At 41.6% G+C, this 19,490-nt stretch overlaps 1 long non-coding RNA gene across 1 annotated transcript in view; it reads left to right on the top strand.

Moving 5' to 3' along the window:
• The first annotated feature begins 942 nt into the window (after positions 1-942).
• The window catches only part of LOC106952106 (uncharacterized), a 29,745-nt gene continuing 11,197 nt past the window's right edge, over positions 943-19,490 (top strand). Inside the window, exon 1 of the long non-coding RNA XR_001425918.1 lies at positions 943-1,400. This is a non-coding gene — a long non-coding RNA (uncharacterized LOC106952106). The remainder of the gene's footprint in view (positions 1,401-19,490) is intronic.

The raw sequence follows: 19,490 nt of genomic DNA on the forward strand, positions 1-19,490 counted from the left end.
GATGTATCTTGAAGCTTCTTCTGGAATTAAAGAAAGACTACAGTCCTGGTGCAAAACCAGTGTCCATACTGGAGGTAAAGTAACAGTACCTGAGATGACAGAGCATTTTGTCACACCTAATGTGTGTGTAGTTTTATTTTACAGTCTCTGCAAACACACACACACACGTGGCTTGTTTACTTGTGAGTCCTGTGCTCTGAAAAGCAACTTTTCACTTAGAAATTTCCTCCACCCAGAGCCTGCTGGTGTGTGTATGTATGTGTGTGTTGGAACTAAACAGCTTCTTGGTATGAAGACTCTCATTATGGAAGCTGCTCTTTCATCCTCTGGTTCAAAGCGCCGCCCGGCCGTTAGCAGTGGGCAAGCAGACACAGACTAATGCTAGATGGAAGGAGAACAGGAAGGGGAAGCGCAGAAGATCAGGGATGGATGTTGGGATACAGTGGAGGGAGAGACGAGAAGGGGAATGTGAGGACAAGAGGGGATGGACCCCAGAGGGCCGGAGCTAAACGGCAGGCGGAGACAGGTGGCCTCTTGGGTAAGGGGGTGAGGTAGTTATGTAACCACGGTGACAGTGATGAAGGTCTCAGTCTGCATTCATGCATTATGCTCCGTCGAACATCGCTAAGCCGCCAGGGCTAAAGACAAAATGTGAGCGGCGTTCCAGATAGGCACAGTATAACTCTGCTGTATGGTGGAGCTGATTTCTCGGGCACGTTTTTAAAATTCATTACCTTTCCAGACTCAGATTTCTGTCCACTTTAGTACAATATTAAAGAATAAACACAAGTTTTATTTGAATTTGAAGTAAATATTTCTGAAACGGTTTGGCTTTAAACGTTGAACAAAAAGAAGAACTCTTGGGACGGACAGACAAACGGACGCCAATTTCCTAACTTTTGGTTCCTTTTACAAGAGAATCCTTCAGGCAAATATTTCTTACGCTTTTCAGTGACAGTCCCTGTTAGCATGGATGGATGTCTCCCTACGTTATTTTTCCATACTTCCTGTACCAGACTGAACTGAAACCTCTCCATGTTTCCTCCTATCTGCACACTCCCTGCTCTCCCTCCTTCAGCCTGCTGACATCACGCCGCATATCAACTGTTTTCATCAAGCTGTTGTTATTTTCCTTTCCTCCTGCCATGAGCTGGCCTTTCCACGGGGGCCACAGATATTTTCTCCTCCTCTTTTTTTTTTTTTCTTAATAGCCTTCAGCTCCTGCAGCAGCAAATCAATGGAGCTCCATTCTGCTGGCGTGGCTTGCAGAGCGAGCGTTCAGCTGCTGACATCTGCCCCGCCGCGTAACCGAGTGGATTGGGTTTTCATCTGTACATCGGCCACGTGTCACGAGAGGCGGGCGAGATGAGACGTGGCCGCTTACTGCGGCTCGTGGCTAGGTGTGTGTTCCCGTCTGTAACCCACCCTCATCATCATCATCATCATCATCATCATCATCATCCTCTTCCTCCTCCTCCTCACTGTCAGTCTTCTTTTGTGATCAGTGTAGCAGAGGTCAGTGTCAGGAGATTTTACATTTCATCTTTCCGTATACAAGTGTGTCTCTGCCTTCCTTTATCTGTGTGTGCATGTGTGTGTGTGTGTGTGTGTGTGTGTGCGTGTGTGTGTGTTGTTCTCATTCATCAGGCCGATAAATTATTAGAAGGTGCGACCGCTTAGATGCCTTTGAGGTACCAGGGGCAGCGAGGAAAGAGAAGGTCAGTCCTCTCGTGATTCTGTCAACTGCCGCGTTTCAATCATAACCCAAGGTCTCGCTTCGCTCCGTATGGGCAGCTGCTCAACCTGCGGCTCTGTCTGCTTAAAGAGTGGGGAAATCAAGGTTCACGTTTTCTGCTCTTTTGGCCTTTTCAGACAGGCTGCGTTCAAAGCCTAATAAGAGAACAAATGAAAAACTGGAGGGTTTTTCTGTTTTAGCCGAGGTTCAGTTTTAAATTGTCAGAGTTGACCGTCTCGTGCTTGCCAGCTATTGGTCATAATTGGGAGTGTAGAGATACATCTGGTTCGCGATACATGATATTTGATTCTTGAGAATAGATTGGGAGGAAAACTGAGATTTCACAGCAATAGCTCACTCTTCCCTAGTGAAGAATGAATAGAAATAATTTTAAAAAGTCTGGAAAATTAAGGTTTTAACTTTCTCTAGCCGTGCCTCGGCTCACAGACAGAATTTATGTAACCAGAAGCAACTTAAACTCCTTCTATCAGTCTGTAATAATGACAGTAAACAGATGGAAAACTCCCACGGTCTCCCTGGAGCGACTGGCAAGGAAACATATCTCGTCACCTAAGCAACAACAGAGTCTAATTGTTTTTCTTTCAAACTCCCCTCTTCATTTCCTCATTGGCGTTCCATCGGTTTTTTTTAATTTTTTTTAAGGTTGGGACTCGATAAACCTGCTGAGCTCCTTGCAGGTTATTGCTGAATGTTTGTCGACCCGTTCGGGGAAACACTGGCAGCAACGCTGCGTACCTGCTTCCTTCCTGCTGCCGAGCGCTGAAGCCAAAGTCGCGGCGTCCGTACGCACAAACACGAGGATTTACAGAGCGAGCCACACATCATTCATTAGGATTAACTTTAGTGTTTATTTGTGAGCGAGTCAGCAAAGTGCTTGTGTTTGTTATTGATGCAATGCACTTCACGCCTTTATGGAGTGTAAAACAAAGGAGCTGTCAGTGATGCGGGTGAGATTAAATTCTGTGTGTGTGTATGATTCACTGGCGATGGGCGTTTGTAGAGCTTCTTCTTCTGCATGCTAAACTGATGCCACAGGCTGTGAGGGTCAGCACAGACCAAGGCTCAGGGAAAGGACAGCTCAGGTTGGGAGGACGAGCAGGATTCCCGTTTCTCTGGGCGACAGAAACACTTTGAGAGTTTGAAAGTCTACTGAACCCGTCGCCTGATGGTTCCTTTCACACTGATGGTCCTGTTGTGTTTTACCACTCTCCCTCTTTGAAGTAAACTTTTCCAAGCTGTCTGGAACCATTTGTTTGGAAGCAGGGTAAACAGTGGCGCACACTTCTTTCAGCTGGCTTAGAGCTGCAGTATGTAACTTTTATGAGAAATATGTGGGTTTTTTTTTTACATATTTGTTGAAGCTGTCACCGTTCCGTGACAGTACATTATGAGACAGATGATCTGTGAAAAGATCGATCTCCTCCAGCTCCTCCCTGAGCTACTAGTGTCGTCTGGAGAAATGTATCGCTCTAAAAACAACCAATCAGAGCTAGGAGGAGGGTCTTAGTGCTGTCAATCAGTCTCATGCACTTGCTGCTCAATGTGCTAATNGCACAGAAACAAACTAACGTTACAGGAAAAGCATTTTTCTGCCGTTATCTGTTTCTAGGCTAACTAGCCTCAGCATTCACAGTAGACTCTTTTGTGTTGAACCAGCTGTAGCATAACAGAGAGAAAGGTGGAGGATGTGAGGTGATTGATGGCACCAAGGCCCTCCTCCTGGCTCTGATTGGTTGTTTCTGACTGAGCAGCAATTCTGTAGTTAATGCTGGGAGCAGCTCGATCTTTTAACAGATTATCTGTCTCATGATATACCAAAGACATAGCGACAGTTTTAACGAAAATTGGTAAAAAAAAATATATGTATATATTTTTTCATAAAAGTTACATACTGCTGCTTTAACTAAGTTCAAGATTGCTGTTCACAAATGCTTTCCACTCAATCTACTGAGCTAGCACTACTTTGCAAAGAAGAAAATCTCAGTCGGGATCGATGGCTAAAAAACTCGCAATTAGAAGTGCAGTAACATGTGCAAGGTACTGTGTGTGTGTGCGTGTGTGTGCGTGTGTGTGTGTGTGTAAAGTAAAGTTTAAGGGGTGTATAAACGCGTTTGCAAGGCGCCCTGTCTTCTGTGTCTTTTCCTAGGAGCTGCAGTATTATCCTGTCCCAGTTACCACTGAGGTTTCTTAGCTTCTCGGCAGCAAACTAATGCAAATATGAAAATTACATCCCCTCCAATGTGACAACCTAAAGGCAAACAGCTAAACAAATCAGTCTCCAGACTCTGAAGGCAGAGCTCGCCTGCTGCTCTTGTTTAATGCAGGAGGCATTTTGCAGTGCGGGGATGAATAAAACATCAGAGCACCTTGTTTATTTCCATCCTTCAACCGTAACTCGTTCTTTACATAATTGAATTCTATCTGGCCCGTTCAAGGCAGTGCATCTAATTGAACCTCTAGCCGTTAGCTGGGGAATGATTTGTTTCCATACGCCGACTCTGAATTCTCACCAAGCGGAGCTCGGCGGGATCACGTAAGGGTCGGTGTCGGGGCCTTCGGTCCCACCTGTGGTAAGAGAGTGGATTGTTTGCATCATCTCCAAGCTCTTGCTGGAGGGTTTTCGAGCCGCTCGTGTTTACTTCTGCCTGGTGTCGGGGATCGTTCAGTGTGTGAGAAGCCATTCTCACGCCGGCCAACACACCAAACAGAATCTCCGCCTCGCTTCCTTCCCTCCTTCCTCTCCTTCTTCTTCCACACAATGTTTTTCTGTTCATGTGGAATGTGTTGCCCGATCTGTTATGTTGCACGTTGCAGCAGACTCTTCCTCCCCACTTGGCAAGCTTTGCTTGTTTAAGATGTTTCCCTCACTCTCTCCTGACTTCTCTATGGACGCCATTGTTGCCTGAAATTGATGGTCACATTCAGGTCCTGCTTCCTCCTTCTCACACAGGACAGCACCACATTAGGATTCAGCACCAACATGGAAACAGGGGGAGCCACTTGTGGACACATGTGGGAAAGGGATAAAGGAAGAAGGGCAGCTCTTAAAGGAGTAGTTCAGAATTTCTAAAGGGAAGTATTGTTAAAGTAGTAACAAAAGTCATTATCTAGTCTCCATAACTTCTTAATTTAGTAGAGATGACACTGTGATTTTAGCATGTCAGCGAATGTGCTTCCACCTCATTGTAAATGTCTCACATGTAAAACATATATTCCTTATCAGAAATTGTGCAAAACTGAACAGGTAAAGTAGCACAACGCAGCACAATGCTATCCTCCATTGTTTTTGTTGCGACACACTTACAAGCAAATATGTCAAAAACATACTGTTATGAAAGTTATATACTGCAGCTTTAATGGCAAACATTTTCATAAAGTGACTCGGTTTGACTCAAGAGAAATCCTGGGAGGTCAAACAGGTCGATAGAAGATTTACAGATTCGACATCATTTGCATCTGAAAAGCTGTCAGGCGACAAAAAGGCACACAGTGGCTCAGTGACAACCAGTCAACACCACTCGAGTGAAAGTTAGCAGAGTGTGAGAGGAGTTGTCCGTGTTACTGCAGCCAGCTGGACCCGGAGACACTGACCAGGTCCTGTCTCTTCCAATTAGCCCCACTCAGCCTCTCACTGCTCCTAATTTAATCCTTCTGCTGAGCTCAGCCTGAAGTAAACGGCTCATGTGCTCAGGCTATTTCACTACTAACCCTCAATGCTTCTCACTGCCAGCAGCTGTATTAAACAGGTCCGTGTGCAACCGATGTGTGTCGAACAGGGTCTTAGCAGCTATTACCGTCTCTCACTCCCTGCTTGTCTCATATAAACACCCAGAATGCCTGTGGATCAGCAGGGAAGAGCGGTTGTTAGCTGGACTCCTGGTTTTAACCTGTCCTGCGTGTCCTTGGGCAAGACACTGAATTACCCATTGCCTGCCTGCAAATTGATGTGTGATTGTGTGAGCATGGGGGAATTGGACTTGTTGTTGAAAAGTGCTGTGGCTGGCCGGTAAAAGTAGCACACTGCCTTGCAAAAGTTTGCATAACTATTGAGCTTTTCAGCAATAGGTCAAGTTCAAAACAAGGAATTGGTGGTTAAGTGATGAATCAAATAAGGAGTGGGTGACATTTCAGGATTGTTGAAAAGTAGTTCCATCATGAAGGTACGCATTAACTAACATGGCCTTCTGTGAAAATATGATTGTCCCCTGTACCGAATAACTGCTTGTGCTACTTGCTATAATCGACAGTGAGTCTTTGACATTGTTGGGGAGGACTTTCAACCATTTCTTCTCTGCTGAATTCTTTCAAATCCGTCACATTGAAGGACATTCAACAGGAACAACTTTCTAAAGTTGTGACACTGAATCTCAATCAGAACTAAGTGCAGACTTTGACTAAAACACCCCCAAAACTTTCCAGAGGCAGACTCGCTTGTGAACCTTTGCTCATTGTCCTACTGAATAACCTATGAGAGCCTGAGCTTATGACCACAAACCAATATGTGGATATTCTCCTGCAGGATGTTCTTCTGGGGAACAGACTTCAGTCCATCATCACTCTGTTTGACTCTCAATGTGATGTTCTTTTCTGTTAGTTTTATGCCAGTTATAATAGGATGAAGACCTTGAAAAGCCCCCCACTCCTTTCTCTTCTGTACACAGGATCTCTGAAGGTGGGCCTTTGTTTTCTTTTACTTCAGTAGTTTGCCTGGGACTCTAATAGGTTGCCGTCTTGGCCAGTTTCTTTCTTAGTGTTAAATTTTGAACACTGACCTTAACAGAGGAAAGTGAGGCCTGCGGTGCTTTACATATTGTCCTTAGTTATTTTGTGACCTCCTGGATCAGTTGTTCATGAACATTTGGAGTCATTTTGGTAAGGTTCGCCATTATTCGATGTTTTCTCTAGCTGTGGATAACAGTTTTGATGTTCTGATATATGTAGTTACGACCAAAACGATAAGAACATAAGAAATCTGTATGAAGCCAAATACTTTTTTATGGTTGTAGAAGATATCCAGTGTCTGCACAAACCTATTGGTTGCCAATTTGTGATGCAAATGCAGAATAGTTTTCTCGGTTGTGGTGGGTTTTGTAAGCTAACGTGGCCGAGGCAGACATTTTCACTCCATTCATACTGAATGGCAGAATCAGTCTCGGAGTATTTACACTACCACCATAACACTTTATAACATACATTTACGAGCATGTCAGCTTCTGAGGGCAGACTTGACTGATGCTGTCAATAATTATGGAAATTAAGATTCTCTAAGTCATCCAAAATGACATCATTCCCCTGAGAAATAAAAGCTTTGAAGGTTCAGAGATCCAGCCCTCAGACAACGCGTACTAGAAAACAAAAAGTAAGTTGATCCTGATGTTTTGGAGTAAAAGAGGATGTGGCGGAGGTAGAGGTTACATTGGAATGAATGGAGTGGCCGAACATGTGGGGATCATGCATGTGCTAGCTGCCTTTGTCACGGTGACTGACGGCCGGTTTCAGGTGAACTGGAGTGAAACCAGAGACTTGGAGGAGAACAGGCGCTCACAGGCTCAGGTTGATTGGGTCAGTGTTTCCACTCACACCTCACCATCCTTCAAAGGACTGTGCTGCAATGAGACACCCTGTCTAAGCAGGTTGTTCGGTATTCAAGGAGGTAAAGCATCTCTCCGGCTCAGCCCACTGGAACCTTTGCTAGGCTCACATCTTCGTTTTCTAGCTGTTACTTATCATCCATGTGAGTTATAATAGAATCCACAAAGACAAAAATCCCTAAGTGCTGCACCGTTTTATCACAGATCATCACAGGAATGCATCCACCCATTCCCTTGAGATAGCTCAGGACATTTTACTCATCTATGCGTGATTTCTGAATGTCGTACAGCCTCCTATGATTAAACCACAAACAGTTTGGACAAATCGGAGAAGACTCTGCTTTACAGCCTCTGATAACCTAAACCCTAAAGACCAACCAGCAGTAAGACCTGCCGTTGATTAACTTCCCTTCGTGATTCTGATTGATTGATTGATTGATTGATTGATTGATTGATTGATTGATTGATTGATTGATTGATTGATTGATTGATTGATTGGCACAAGTTGGGAAAGTCCTGTGGAGCAATATCTAAGCAACTCCAGATTCTAAGATTGGAGTTGCTCTACAGAAATAAAAGTTATTTGGATATGTCACAATTTTGCCAAAGCATGGAAGGTGCCAAGTTGTTTACTTCACATAACGGGGAGTTAGGATATTCATGAATAACAAAGGATACACAAAGGCTTAAGCCTGCCATTTCCTAGACCATAACATAACATTGGACTGCCTGTAGGGAAGCAATTCCTGTCCCCATTCACTGAAAAAATGACGACAACAACAAAAAAAGCATAAAAAACTGACACCTTCAAGACAAAGATCAGTCGAAAGATATGATTAGAGTTTCAAATTTAATGAACTGTGAAGCACGGTGGTGGTGGTATCATGCGGTACGGCTGTTTTGCCGTAAACACTACTGGTGCAGTGCACAAGGTGACTGAAATAATAAACAAGAACCTCCAGGTTCTTCAAATGGAGGATCGGAGATGTGAAAGTTGGACAAAGCCAAGTGTTTCGAAATGACAATGATCCTCAACCAATCGAAACTGCTTTCATAAAGGAAAAGGCAAAAGGAGGCATGCATAAAACTATTGGAAATGTGCTATTCACATTATTCCTAATGTGATTAAGACATTTCTGGGTCTGCTGGTCAACAGCTTTTGAATCATTTTTCTACAGCTTTTCTATCCAGTCCAGTAAATGTGCTTCTTAGTCAACGTTTTTCTCAAAAGATTATATGTTAAACAGATTCAGTCTCATTTGTCTTAGTAGTCAGTTTAATATTGTTGTTTCTTCTTTGCTCCTGGATATCTTAAGTCTTTTTTATTTGCCCCTTTAGGCAGTCTTTACTGCCAGTGCTCCCTTATTAAACAAACCGTTTGACAAAAGGCCATTGTAACCAACCTCAGTCCTGGTTAGATGTTTTATGTTTTCCTGACAAGAAAAGGTGCGACAAAAATTTTTTTTTATTCTTTATTTACAATAAATCTCGGCAACTCGCTCCAAAGGAATGAACTCAATGACGACATGGCGGAACCTAGAGAAACACCAGGCAGCAGATCTGCTCTCTTTCTTTAAATAGACTTTCCAGACACAAGGCAGACTGCACCTCGCGTTGCCATGGCCCCTTTATTTGTTTACATTTTTAGCTCATGACATCATGCATGCCGACTGTGTCACGTGCCTTGGCCGAACCCCAGCAAGAATTTGTAGCTGTTTAACCTGATCGGAATAATCTGCCACAGCAAAGCGCTTTGGCTCACAGCAAGACTCGGAAAACAATGATGACCTAAAACGATGACGGCATTAGTGACTCAAATGGGCTATTTTGGATTTGAAAAGATGTCGTATATACATGCACAAGCTACATGTTTGATGAATAGTGAAAGGTTGGTTGCTGTGGTGGCGCAGGGGGTTTAGAACAACCCACATAAGGAGGCCATAGTTCTCGATGTCACAGGTTTGAGTCCCAGTCTGATGGCCTCTGCCACATGTCTTCCCACTCTCTCAACCACTCTCAAATAAAGGCCACCTGTGCCAAAAAGCCTTTAAAAAAAGTGAAAGGTCTCCATTGAAGATGGGGTGACGGTAGAGATGGGGCAGGATGTTTGAGATATTTCAGTATGTCGCCTCCAGGCGATAGTAATCAGTTTTCTCCACCATCTGAAACAAAACTAACTAAAAATCTCTGCTAGCAGCTTAAATGGACTCTGCAGTCAATATTCGATGTTAAGAAATTAGCATCGAATAAAAAACAGCTGTCTCATATTTCATGTCCTTTTCTTAGACATCAGTTGTCTCCCCACAAACAAAAAGCTTCTCACTGTATTCATATTTACAATTTTGCTCTGTGTTGCTCCGATGCGCCAACATGTGCTGTCTTTCATGCTGTTGCGCAAAAAATTCAAAAAGTATTGATGGTTTTAGAGAGACGACTAATCAGGTGGGTCGGTACATTTCAGCTTAAAGTTGTTTTAAAAGAAGTACAGTGAGGTTCAGGAACACAACTTTGTTTGAAATTAAATGTATTGAAATGAATTATTCCTAGAATAATTACTAGTTTCCATTCATTATCATTATTATTATTATTATAATTATTATTAGTAGTAGTAGTAGTAGTAATGACCGTTCTTCATATTAAAGAATTGCTACCATATCAAAATCTGCCTTTTGATGAAATAAGATTTGAGCCGAAAATGTTTTATTTATCTTTAAGCATTTTCTTCACTCAGACATCGTAGGGTTCATAATCCCAAGCTTGAGGTTAGATGTTTTTTTTTTTTAAAGACCAGTACTTTTTCATGAACTCCTGGTTCACTCTAGACTCCAAGAAACATTAATGAGAAAAGTTAAACTAACATAAATAAGAGAAAACTGGCCTAGCAGCAAAAGATTAGCTCAGAAACGCACACACACACACACACACACACACACACACACATACACACACATGTGTTAGGCTGCAGCTTAGGTGCAGAGAAACTAATACACTCGCAAAAACAAACTATCTATCTCATTACGTCCAGAGGAGGAGTTTGCAGGGAGTTGGATTGTGAGCAAATTAGTTTGTACCCTGAGGGCTGAGTCAATGCCAGCCTCAGGGACCTTCTCAATGTTTGTGTGTGTGTGTGTGTGTGCGTGTGTGTGGGTGCGTGTGTGTGTTTGTGGATATCTGTTGTTGCTCTGCCTGAGTTTTCTGGAGGTAGAGGACATCACACTTGCCCCTCTGTCTCTGCCAGAATCCAAAAATAAGTGGGCACCTTTATCGACCCCCTTGTTGATGAATTCATCTGGGGGTAAATGTCAGCGGTGTGTCAGCAATGGGTATTATATTAGTCTGCTCATGTGTCTCTATCTACCCTTCTTCATCAGCCGTACATTGCCTTGCACAGCCCCCCCCTCGCCCTCCTCTCATCTCTTCTCTCGCTCCCTCTTTGTATTTACTTTGGGAGCTGAAGTGGCTCCTTTTAATTTTAGCCCAGTGATTAACTAGATGGGCTCAGGTTGTAAATAGATGTTGTTGTCGTATGGTTGTTGGTTTTTTTTCCCGGTTAGGAGACGAAGCAGCTGACTGGAAGACCTGCAGAATACTAAACACAGCAGGCGCTCTGAGGCTCAGGGTCAACGCGAGTAACACACGTACAGAAATGGTATTCCTAGCGCCCAAGCTTTTTTTTTTTTACATGGGATTTTATGTGATAGACCAACATAAAGTAGTCAACAGAGAATCGTTGAGGTGAAGGAACAGTGCAGACGGGTCAAGGTTGAGGTTTAAAGCTGAGTTAGGTTACATGGGACAATTTCTTACTTCATGTCAAAAATGAGATTTCTCTCTTTCCTCTTTTTACCCGACTCAGCCAATATTCACCTGGAAAACCCACTGACCTCGACACAAGCCAAGAACTCGGCTGTTGTGTTTGTTGAACTTCCATAATTGCAAATTCCCTCCATCATTACCAGGAAAGTTTGGTAATGCTGCATATTCAGTGATAATTATTTTCAGCTTGCGAGGAAAAAATTCCTCAAACCTTTCATTCTCTTCAGTATCTCTACTGCTCCAACAATCTCTCCTCACCTTCAGATGATCACCTGAGACATTGACCTGGGACACAAGTCTTCAAGGTTGCAACATACATCTTTCTCCACCTTATCTGATGGTTCAGAGCCCCAGTCTTACCTCACAAAACAGGCAGCATGGTCAAATCCACACTGAATCCACAATGATCACACTCCCAAGCTTTGAGTTTGTCTTTGTCTTCTGATTAAACCACGTACACCAACCCTTTGCTTGGCACACAATTTTCAACAATGGAAGTTAAAAATAACAAGCAAGCAAACACATCCCCGAGAAAATGTGATAATTGGGACAGATCAGTTTGCCACACATGTGCATGGAAGTGCTTTTATGCACATTTGTCTGTTGATCTTTGTTGTTTGACGTGTTAATGAGCATTTGTGTGTTTTGGGGCACTTTGTGCCTCTGTTCTTCAATTTAAAAAAAAAGACTTACAGCTGACATATACAGTAAGGAAGAGTTCAGTAAAACTGAGACACTTCTTTACTTTTGCTTATTTTGGCCATAATCAATCTATTCTACTAGACCCGGAATCTTCAAATCCAAGCCTTGAAAGTCTGTGTCCTGCACCTTTAAGATGCGTTCCCAGTCCAACTCACCTCAATCAAATGGCTGAATTACCTCCTCAGGGTGCATTCAAGCTTTCCAGAGTCCTGCTATAACAACCTCAGTGTTTGACTCCGGCATTTTGAAGCTGTAGCACATATACAAGTTGCAGGTCACCGGCCCACAAGGCCTCGATTTGAAGACCCCTGTGCTCGACCTTCTCCTAAAAGTTCTCTGTGTGGGCTTTGAAATTCCTCTAGAGTTGTTGTCAGGTCCAACAGGTCCAACAGAGAGACATATAACCTTGCATTGTTGCTCACACCCACACCTGAAATCAGTTCAGAATGGCTTAATAACCTGGCACTGAGACTGAGTAGCAGCAATACCCACGCATGTACTTCACATATAGAGCCGCATCTCTTATTGAACTAGCCAACGAATTCAACTAATATTCAGACAAATGGCCAACTTTCTGTTAGCTATAACCTTAAAGACTAATATTTCACAACTCTCACTGTTTTTACCCCGCTCACACTGGACAAATACCACATTAAGACACAACAAATTCAACCAGAACATGGATAGTTTTTGATCATTCTGGCTATGGTCTTTAGGATTCGATTTGAGAAAGTTGTGCCTCTCCAGGACCTGGTACCTGGTGTGATTACCGGGGGCTACATGGTAGGAAGACTGTGGGAATTAACTCTTGATGAATCTTAACTACAACACTGTGGATGGTGTACTTTAGTGTTATTGCAAAAATCGCCTTCTTTTTTTTGTTTTTTGTTTTTTTTTTTCTATTTCACCATCAACTTACAATGCAGATTAAGGTTCAGTTCTCAAAAAAATTGTCCAAGGGGTTAAATTATCTTAATTAATCAGAAAGCATGTCAGGCAGTGTCAGTTCGAGCATTCACGATGCTGATGTGAGTAAATCTCCATCGATGCAGACAGAGTGTCTAAAGAGCATAGCATGAGACTGCTCAAGGTTAGGATTAGGGATCAGAAGTGCAACATTTTACCAGTGCTTGTTGACACCATGTCAGTTGCAAATATATGGTGGAGTATTAAAGTTGCAAAGTGAGAGTTGTTCTTGTTAACAAATGTATTCCTTACCTTACCTATACTTAAGTCACACCATAACACCAAGTCGTACACCTAACCTCACAGAAGGGGTTGATCACACTAGGAATGGACATTCATCCCCCTTCAGATGTTTAGTGGACCTCTTTTTAAGAACTCGCCGCCCCATTGCCAGAAACCTTTTGCTTTGGCAGCCATGTCAACACCAACTTGTCACATGATGGGGGACGAATTCAAAAACCCAGCTGTCTGCATCACCTGATGCCACGGAAAAAATAACCGAGACTCCTGAACACATGGCGGCAGGGTCAGATGTTTAAAACAGGCCGAGGGTTAAAACGGTGGAGACGGTTGCTGAGTTTGGCGCCTGGCAAGAGAAAGACATAAAAATAACAACAATAAGCGTTTAATAGACATTCACAATCATGACGCAAGGAAAGACTGGGACAAATAGTCATGTCAACTTGATGCCAACAATAAAACTTCAAGAACGGTGGTGTTGTGTGGTAATGGTGGAGTTGGTTTATGATTTTAGTGACAGGCTAAAGAGGTTAGCATTGGCATCCTTTCCCAGAATGCTTTCTTAGAAGCTAAAACTGTTCTATTGAAGTTGGGTTTAAATACCTCAGCCTAATTAATTTCTTAAAAATATGTATTAACTTCTTTCTTACTGACATCTGCTGAAGTTAGCATGCTAACTAGTTAGCACTGATCCCTGTCAGAATAATACTAATTTACAGAAGCTGGAACCTGATGCTGCATAACAATATCGCCTTTTAAAATGTACGGTTTAGCTCTGAGCCCCAATAATACTGTTAAAGAACAAAATCAGTGACATAACTGCTCAATAGCAGACAAAAATAGGCTTAGTAAATGCAGAAATCATTACCCAAATAATGATTTTATATACTAAAGAAAAAAATCTATCAAACATGAAGATACACCAATTGAAAGAAAATGTGCTGTGTTTCTTTTAGGTTGCACTCAACACATAATAGCCACAGCAAAAGGATAAAGCATGGCATTTTATGGACCTGGACATCAGTTTCACAGAAGCAAAAATCCATGCAGACACACACACACACACACACACACACACGCAGAGACACATTTCCACACTCCCACTGCAAGTGTGTGACATGAAGAAGTGTGACGCCAGCACCGCACGTCACAGACTTAGTGGCTAAATTTGGCGGCTCTGAGTGGGTGTCGATGACAGCGGCAGAAGCCCAGACACTCTCTGCACATCAACAGGTCAAACACTGTGAAGGAAAATATAAGTGTGTAGCTTTTAAATCACCCTATGTACTGAAAGGCAGAGAACAAACTTTCCCCCTTGAAGTTATCCACACTTTACTGAATTACAGCCGCAACATTCAGTGTATTTCTGAGGGCACTTTATCTCACAGATGAACACAAAATATAGAATTGCAAAGTGAAAGGAAAAAGATGAATGTATTTTAAAAGTGTTTGACAAATAAAAATCGGAAAGATTAGGCATGTGTTTGCTCTGATATCCACTTTACTGTCTACTGTGCTGCAGCTTCTTCCTGATAGCATAACCTGTCATGAATGCTAAGGCTAGTTAGCATAGCCGCAGATGACGGTGGATAAACAGTTTTCCTGCAACAATAAGTTGTTTCTCAGCCATCAGCACATACATAAGCTTGACTGACAGCGCTAAGACCCACCTCTTGGCTCTGATTGGCTGTTTTCGATCAGTTCCTTTTTTCCGTCGGATTGATCTTTTCACAGAATATCTGTCTCATATATGCTTTCGGATATGATGGCAGTTTTAACAAATATGTAAAAAGCATATATTTTTAATAAAAGTCACACACTGCAGCTTCAATACACCATCCCCACGGTAAAATGTGACTGTGTTAGTAACATGGAAGTTAGTTCAACTGAGTAGCGATGCATACTGTACACTTAATATTTAAATGCACAACTGAAACATCTCAGTTATGTTCAATGCATTTCCACTCTGACAGTCAGAGTTTTATGCGGTCTGAAGTAATATTCAGACCGGAGCATCATTAGCATTCACTGTGAATCCAGACGACCTTGCTAATCCTCTGACCTTTTCCTCAACTGATTAGCGATTTGTTCATTGTGCCAGGCGTTTCCATTCCCTCCATCTCATCTGAATAAATGTGTGTTTCTTTTATTTTGTCACCTCTAGCCCTTTGATCCAGCGTACATCACAGCTGAACTGAATGGCGGATAATTTTGCCACCCTTGGAGCCGACGAATCAGAGGGTTACATTTCTGCTCCTCTCGGCTTTGTCCCTACAGAGTTAGAAAATCTCCGTTCAAACATCTGAAATCCATATGTCACTATGTCTGCTACCCTGATGCTAGGTGTTTGATACATGCTGATTTGTCAGCTAAAGCATTAATATATTCAGCATATATGTAGATAGAAAATGTAAAAAAAAAATATCATTCATCTGGTCTGGTTGCTTTAGGGTTTTGAAATCATTGCCATGTTTGCACCATCAGATCATGATGTCTGAAGACGCCTACCTCAACGTGACCCACAGTCTGCACTCTGGTTTAGATGAATCACGGATCACGCAGGAGTCAAAAAGCAACACAACATGCCTCACAAAAGTATTCACAAGTCTCAAACTTTTCCGAATCTCACGATGTCTCAGTCTCAAACTTCAAAGTTCTTTTTGGGGATTTTATGTGACTGACCTAAGCAGAAAGTAGTTCATCTGTATGGAAAGCAATGCAGAGTTTTCGCAATGTTTTGCAAACAGAAAAACAAGAAAAGCATGGGTAGATTTGCGTTCAGTCCCACTGAGTCAGCCATTTCTAAAACCATCTTTTCCTTCTGCAGATTTACGTCTGTAAATCTCTTGCAGAATGTCTCGTTGCACCTCTGGGGACTGAACCTTTGCACCCAATCTTCTTTGCAGAATAGCTCATGGCTAGTCAGATAAGATGGAGAGCGTCTGTGGAAATCAATTTTAAAAGTTTTGCCTTCAAATTGGTTTTATGTCTGGGATTTGACCGGGCAGTTTACCAGATGAATATGCTTTCATCTAAGCATTTCTTTGTAGCTCAGGGTCACTGTTCTGCGTTGAGGTGATCAACCACCACCACCCAGTGTCAGGACTTACACAGACTAACAGGTTTTCATCCACGCATGTGCTGAATTTAACTCCAGTCATCGGTTTCCCCGTCTGTTATTAAGTACCACAAGAAATTTCTAGAGTGTTCTTCATAGATTCCCTGGATATTAATGGTAACCTGACACTTATCTGGATGTTTTTATTTATAACCACCACCAAATTAAACCAAATTGCTCTATTTGTGGTCAGAACCCCTCTGTACATGCATCCAGTTTATCGAAGGCCATGGATTTGTTTCTCATATTCTGTTTTATTAGCTAAACAAGGCAAGTTGATCCGGTTAGCAGCCACTATAAATCAAATAAGTTATCATTTATTAGTCCCACTTTATCACACTTGGGAGAAACAACTTGCAAACAAGTCCTTGGGGTAAAATGACTTTGTAGAGGAGACTGTTTTGTTTTGCAGGCTTTGTTAATGAAAGCTATAATTATCACACCGCAAAATCAATATTCTCACTTCCTTTAAGGGGGAAAAGATGCAGGAAGAAGGAGGGGGGGTGGGGGCGTTGTTTCAGTAAGCCTGGAATGAGCCCTGGGACTTTGGCTCTGCAGGGCTGGGCAATAAGATTTATGAAGAGGCTGTGTTCATAGCTGATTGGCCCTAATTGTCTCCCAGCTAAGCAAGAAACCCCATTCTGCTAAATGAGCCAACGATCAAATTCTGATTTATTTATTAGCTGGCAGAATCACAGAATCTCTTCATCACGCAGAGGAGAGAGCACCGACAGCATTTTTCAGGGTTTTGGGAAGACAAATACGCTGTGTTAAAGTACAACTTAAGTACCTTAAAACATTTCCGTGTCTTGAACTCTGAATCTGTGTCGCGTAGAGTCTCTGTTTGTCACTTAGTCGTTCGTCGACACTACATTAGTTTTGTTAAACATTCTTCTGATCAACGGCTGTTTCATGGCAAAATTTCTTCGAAGAAAATCCCAATGATTTTTTAAGACATTGTTCAATTCTGATCACTGATCCAGCTAAGTCCGTTTTAATGAGGAAAGGAAAGCCCTCTTGGCAATTACTGAATAATAACTTTCATAGCTGATTTATCGAACATTTGGAAGATTATTGTTTTGTCTTATTTTTGTTATGTGTTGCTGCATACAAGCCAGTTCATCTATTCCTTAATTCCACCAAATTAATTTTGTAAGGCATCTGCCTTGTCTGACAAATTTTAATAATCTGAGTGTCGATTTAGCAAAAGCAATAGTGGTTTGAAAAATTCATTTCTATTCAGTTTGGTGCTATTTATGCTGGGCAAGTTCAAGACAAAATGCACTTTTAAAAGACAAAGACTTATAATTTATTCCCTACTAATTAAATAAGAAAAGCCAAACAATTACAACTCCGTCCAGTTAGAGTTCAGTACTGGCAGAAAATAGGATCAGATTTTTCCCCCTTTTTCAGTAATAATTTGACCTTTTTTAAATTTACGCCCCACCTACCTCTCAAAAAACCAGATGAATCACCAAGACCTTTCTGAGTGTAGCTATAAATGTTCAACAAATCATCTTTGATGAATGTTCCTTATTCAATAGCTAGAACACATTTGAAATGGTTTGTCACATTCTTTATTGTGCAGTATTTCTTTTCTTCTTTTTTTTTTTTTTACAAAAGTAAAGGAGAAGACTTTCTTGAATCAAAGAGGTTCCACTTACATCACTTTTCAAAGTAACCTGATAGTTCAATTCTGAAATTAAGATGAAAATTATTTCCAGGTGAATTAACAACTAGACTTATCATGCTTTCCCAAGTAAATTGATTCATGTCATTTTTGGTATGCTGCAGAGATATTTGAAAGTTTACCCAACAGACTATATGTTCAATATAAAAAGTTCTCAGTTTTAAAAAAGTAATTTTAGTGAGAATTATGAGACTACAGCATAAAATAACATTCTTTTGAGGTTAGAAAGAAGAAGAAGCAGTTTTAGGTAACAAACTAAAAGCTATTAAGTCAGATAGTCTATTAGCCAGTTTGGCTATCTCAACGGTACAATACAGTATTGTATGGTATAGTATGATACGGTACGGTATGGTATGGTAATGTATACAGTTTGTAATTTTACCATCTGATCTGGTCTGGTATGGTTTGGTTTGCAATGTTACGGTATGATGCAGTATGATACGCGGTATGGTACGGTTTCCTATGGCTGGTATGGGTTGGTACGGTATGGGATGGTCTGGTATAGGATGCTATGCTATGCTGTGCTATGCTATGGTGTGGTATAGGATGGGATGGTATGGTACAATAAGGTATCGGACAGTATGTTATGGTACTCCTGTGCAGTAATACATTCTGGTCAACCGTGCTGTGAAAATGGAAATGGACCTTTAACAAAATAAACCTCCAGAATAGGTGACCGCCTGCTGACAGCCTCAGCCAGGCTGATGGGGCCTACGTCTGCATTACTAGTTCTGCTTTAGCCTCAATAAACCTTGGCCTTTCTTATTATATTGGCCTCTAATTTCCAATATTAAAAGTCTTTAAAAAAAAACACTCCCTACAATAGTGGTCTGCCAAAATAGTTGCCACATGGCAAATAAAACAAGTGGTTGATAAATATTTCCACTATTTAAGGCTTTGCCTCATTGACGTTTTGAACAGCCACTTTTCTAATTTCCTGAATGGGTTAGTTGTGCTGCCACAGCTCTAAACCTAATTAACGATTGACAGGAACACCAAATAAAGATTTGGTTTCAGCTCTTTGTTTTTTTTATTGGCTATGTTTGTTCTCCTCTGTCACAGCTACCACAACTAACTACTTTTCTGGTAGCCTCTCTGCCAGCACCGTTAATGTCACAGTATCATTCAGGCACCACAAGGAACTCTGTCTGTCTGTGCTGCACTTTCAACGCTTAATCCTACCAGGATTTTAGAAATTTCCAAGATATTTACATCCCTGTGGTGTTCCTGACATAGGCGTGTCATGAATATATCCCTGTTGAGCTTTGACTGCTCTGCCTGCACCTGACGACGCCCAAAAGGCAAACAGCTATCTTCTTTTTCATTTGATATCAGCTCCCAGACAGAGATAATACATTCTGCACTATAAACTAGCAGGATATGAATACACCCTTAACAGGCTGTAACATGATGCTGATAACAAACATCATAAAGCCACAAACATCTGACTTCAGAGCAAACACACACTATAAACTTTTTCTTTTAGATAGTACAAGTTAGGACACATTATTTCTTTTAAAGTAGGATCTGTGTTAAAAAAAAAAAAAAAAAAAAAAAAAAAAAACTTTTTTAATTTAAATCATTTACTAAAAATACCTAACTAAAACACAG

The sequence above is a fragment of the Poecilia latipinna genome, unplaced genomic scaffold (genome assembly GCF_001443285.1).
Source record: "Poecilia latipinna isolate Pla-1442-1.1 unplaced genomic scaffold, P_latipinna-1.0 Scaffold492, whole genome shotgun sequence".
NCBI classification, from domain to species: domain Eukaryota; kingdom Metazoa; phylum Chordata; class Actinopteri; order Cyprinodontiformes; family Poeciliidae; genus Poecilia; species Poecilia latipinna.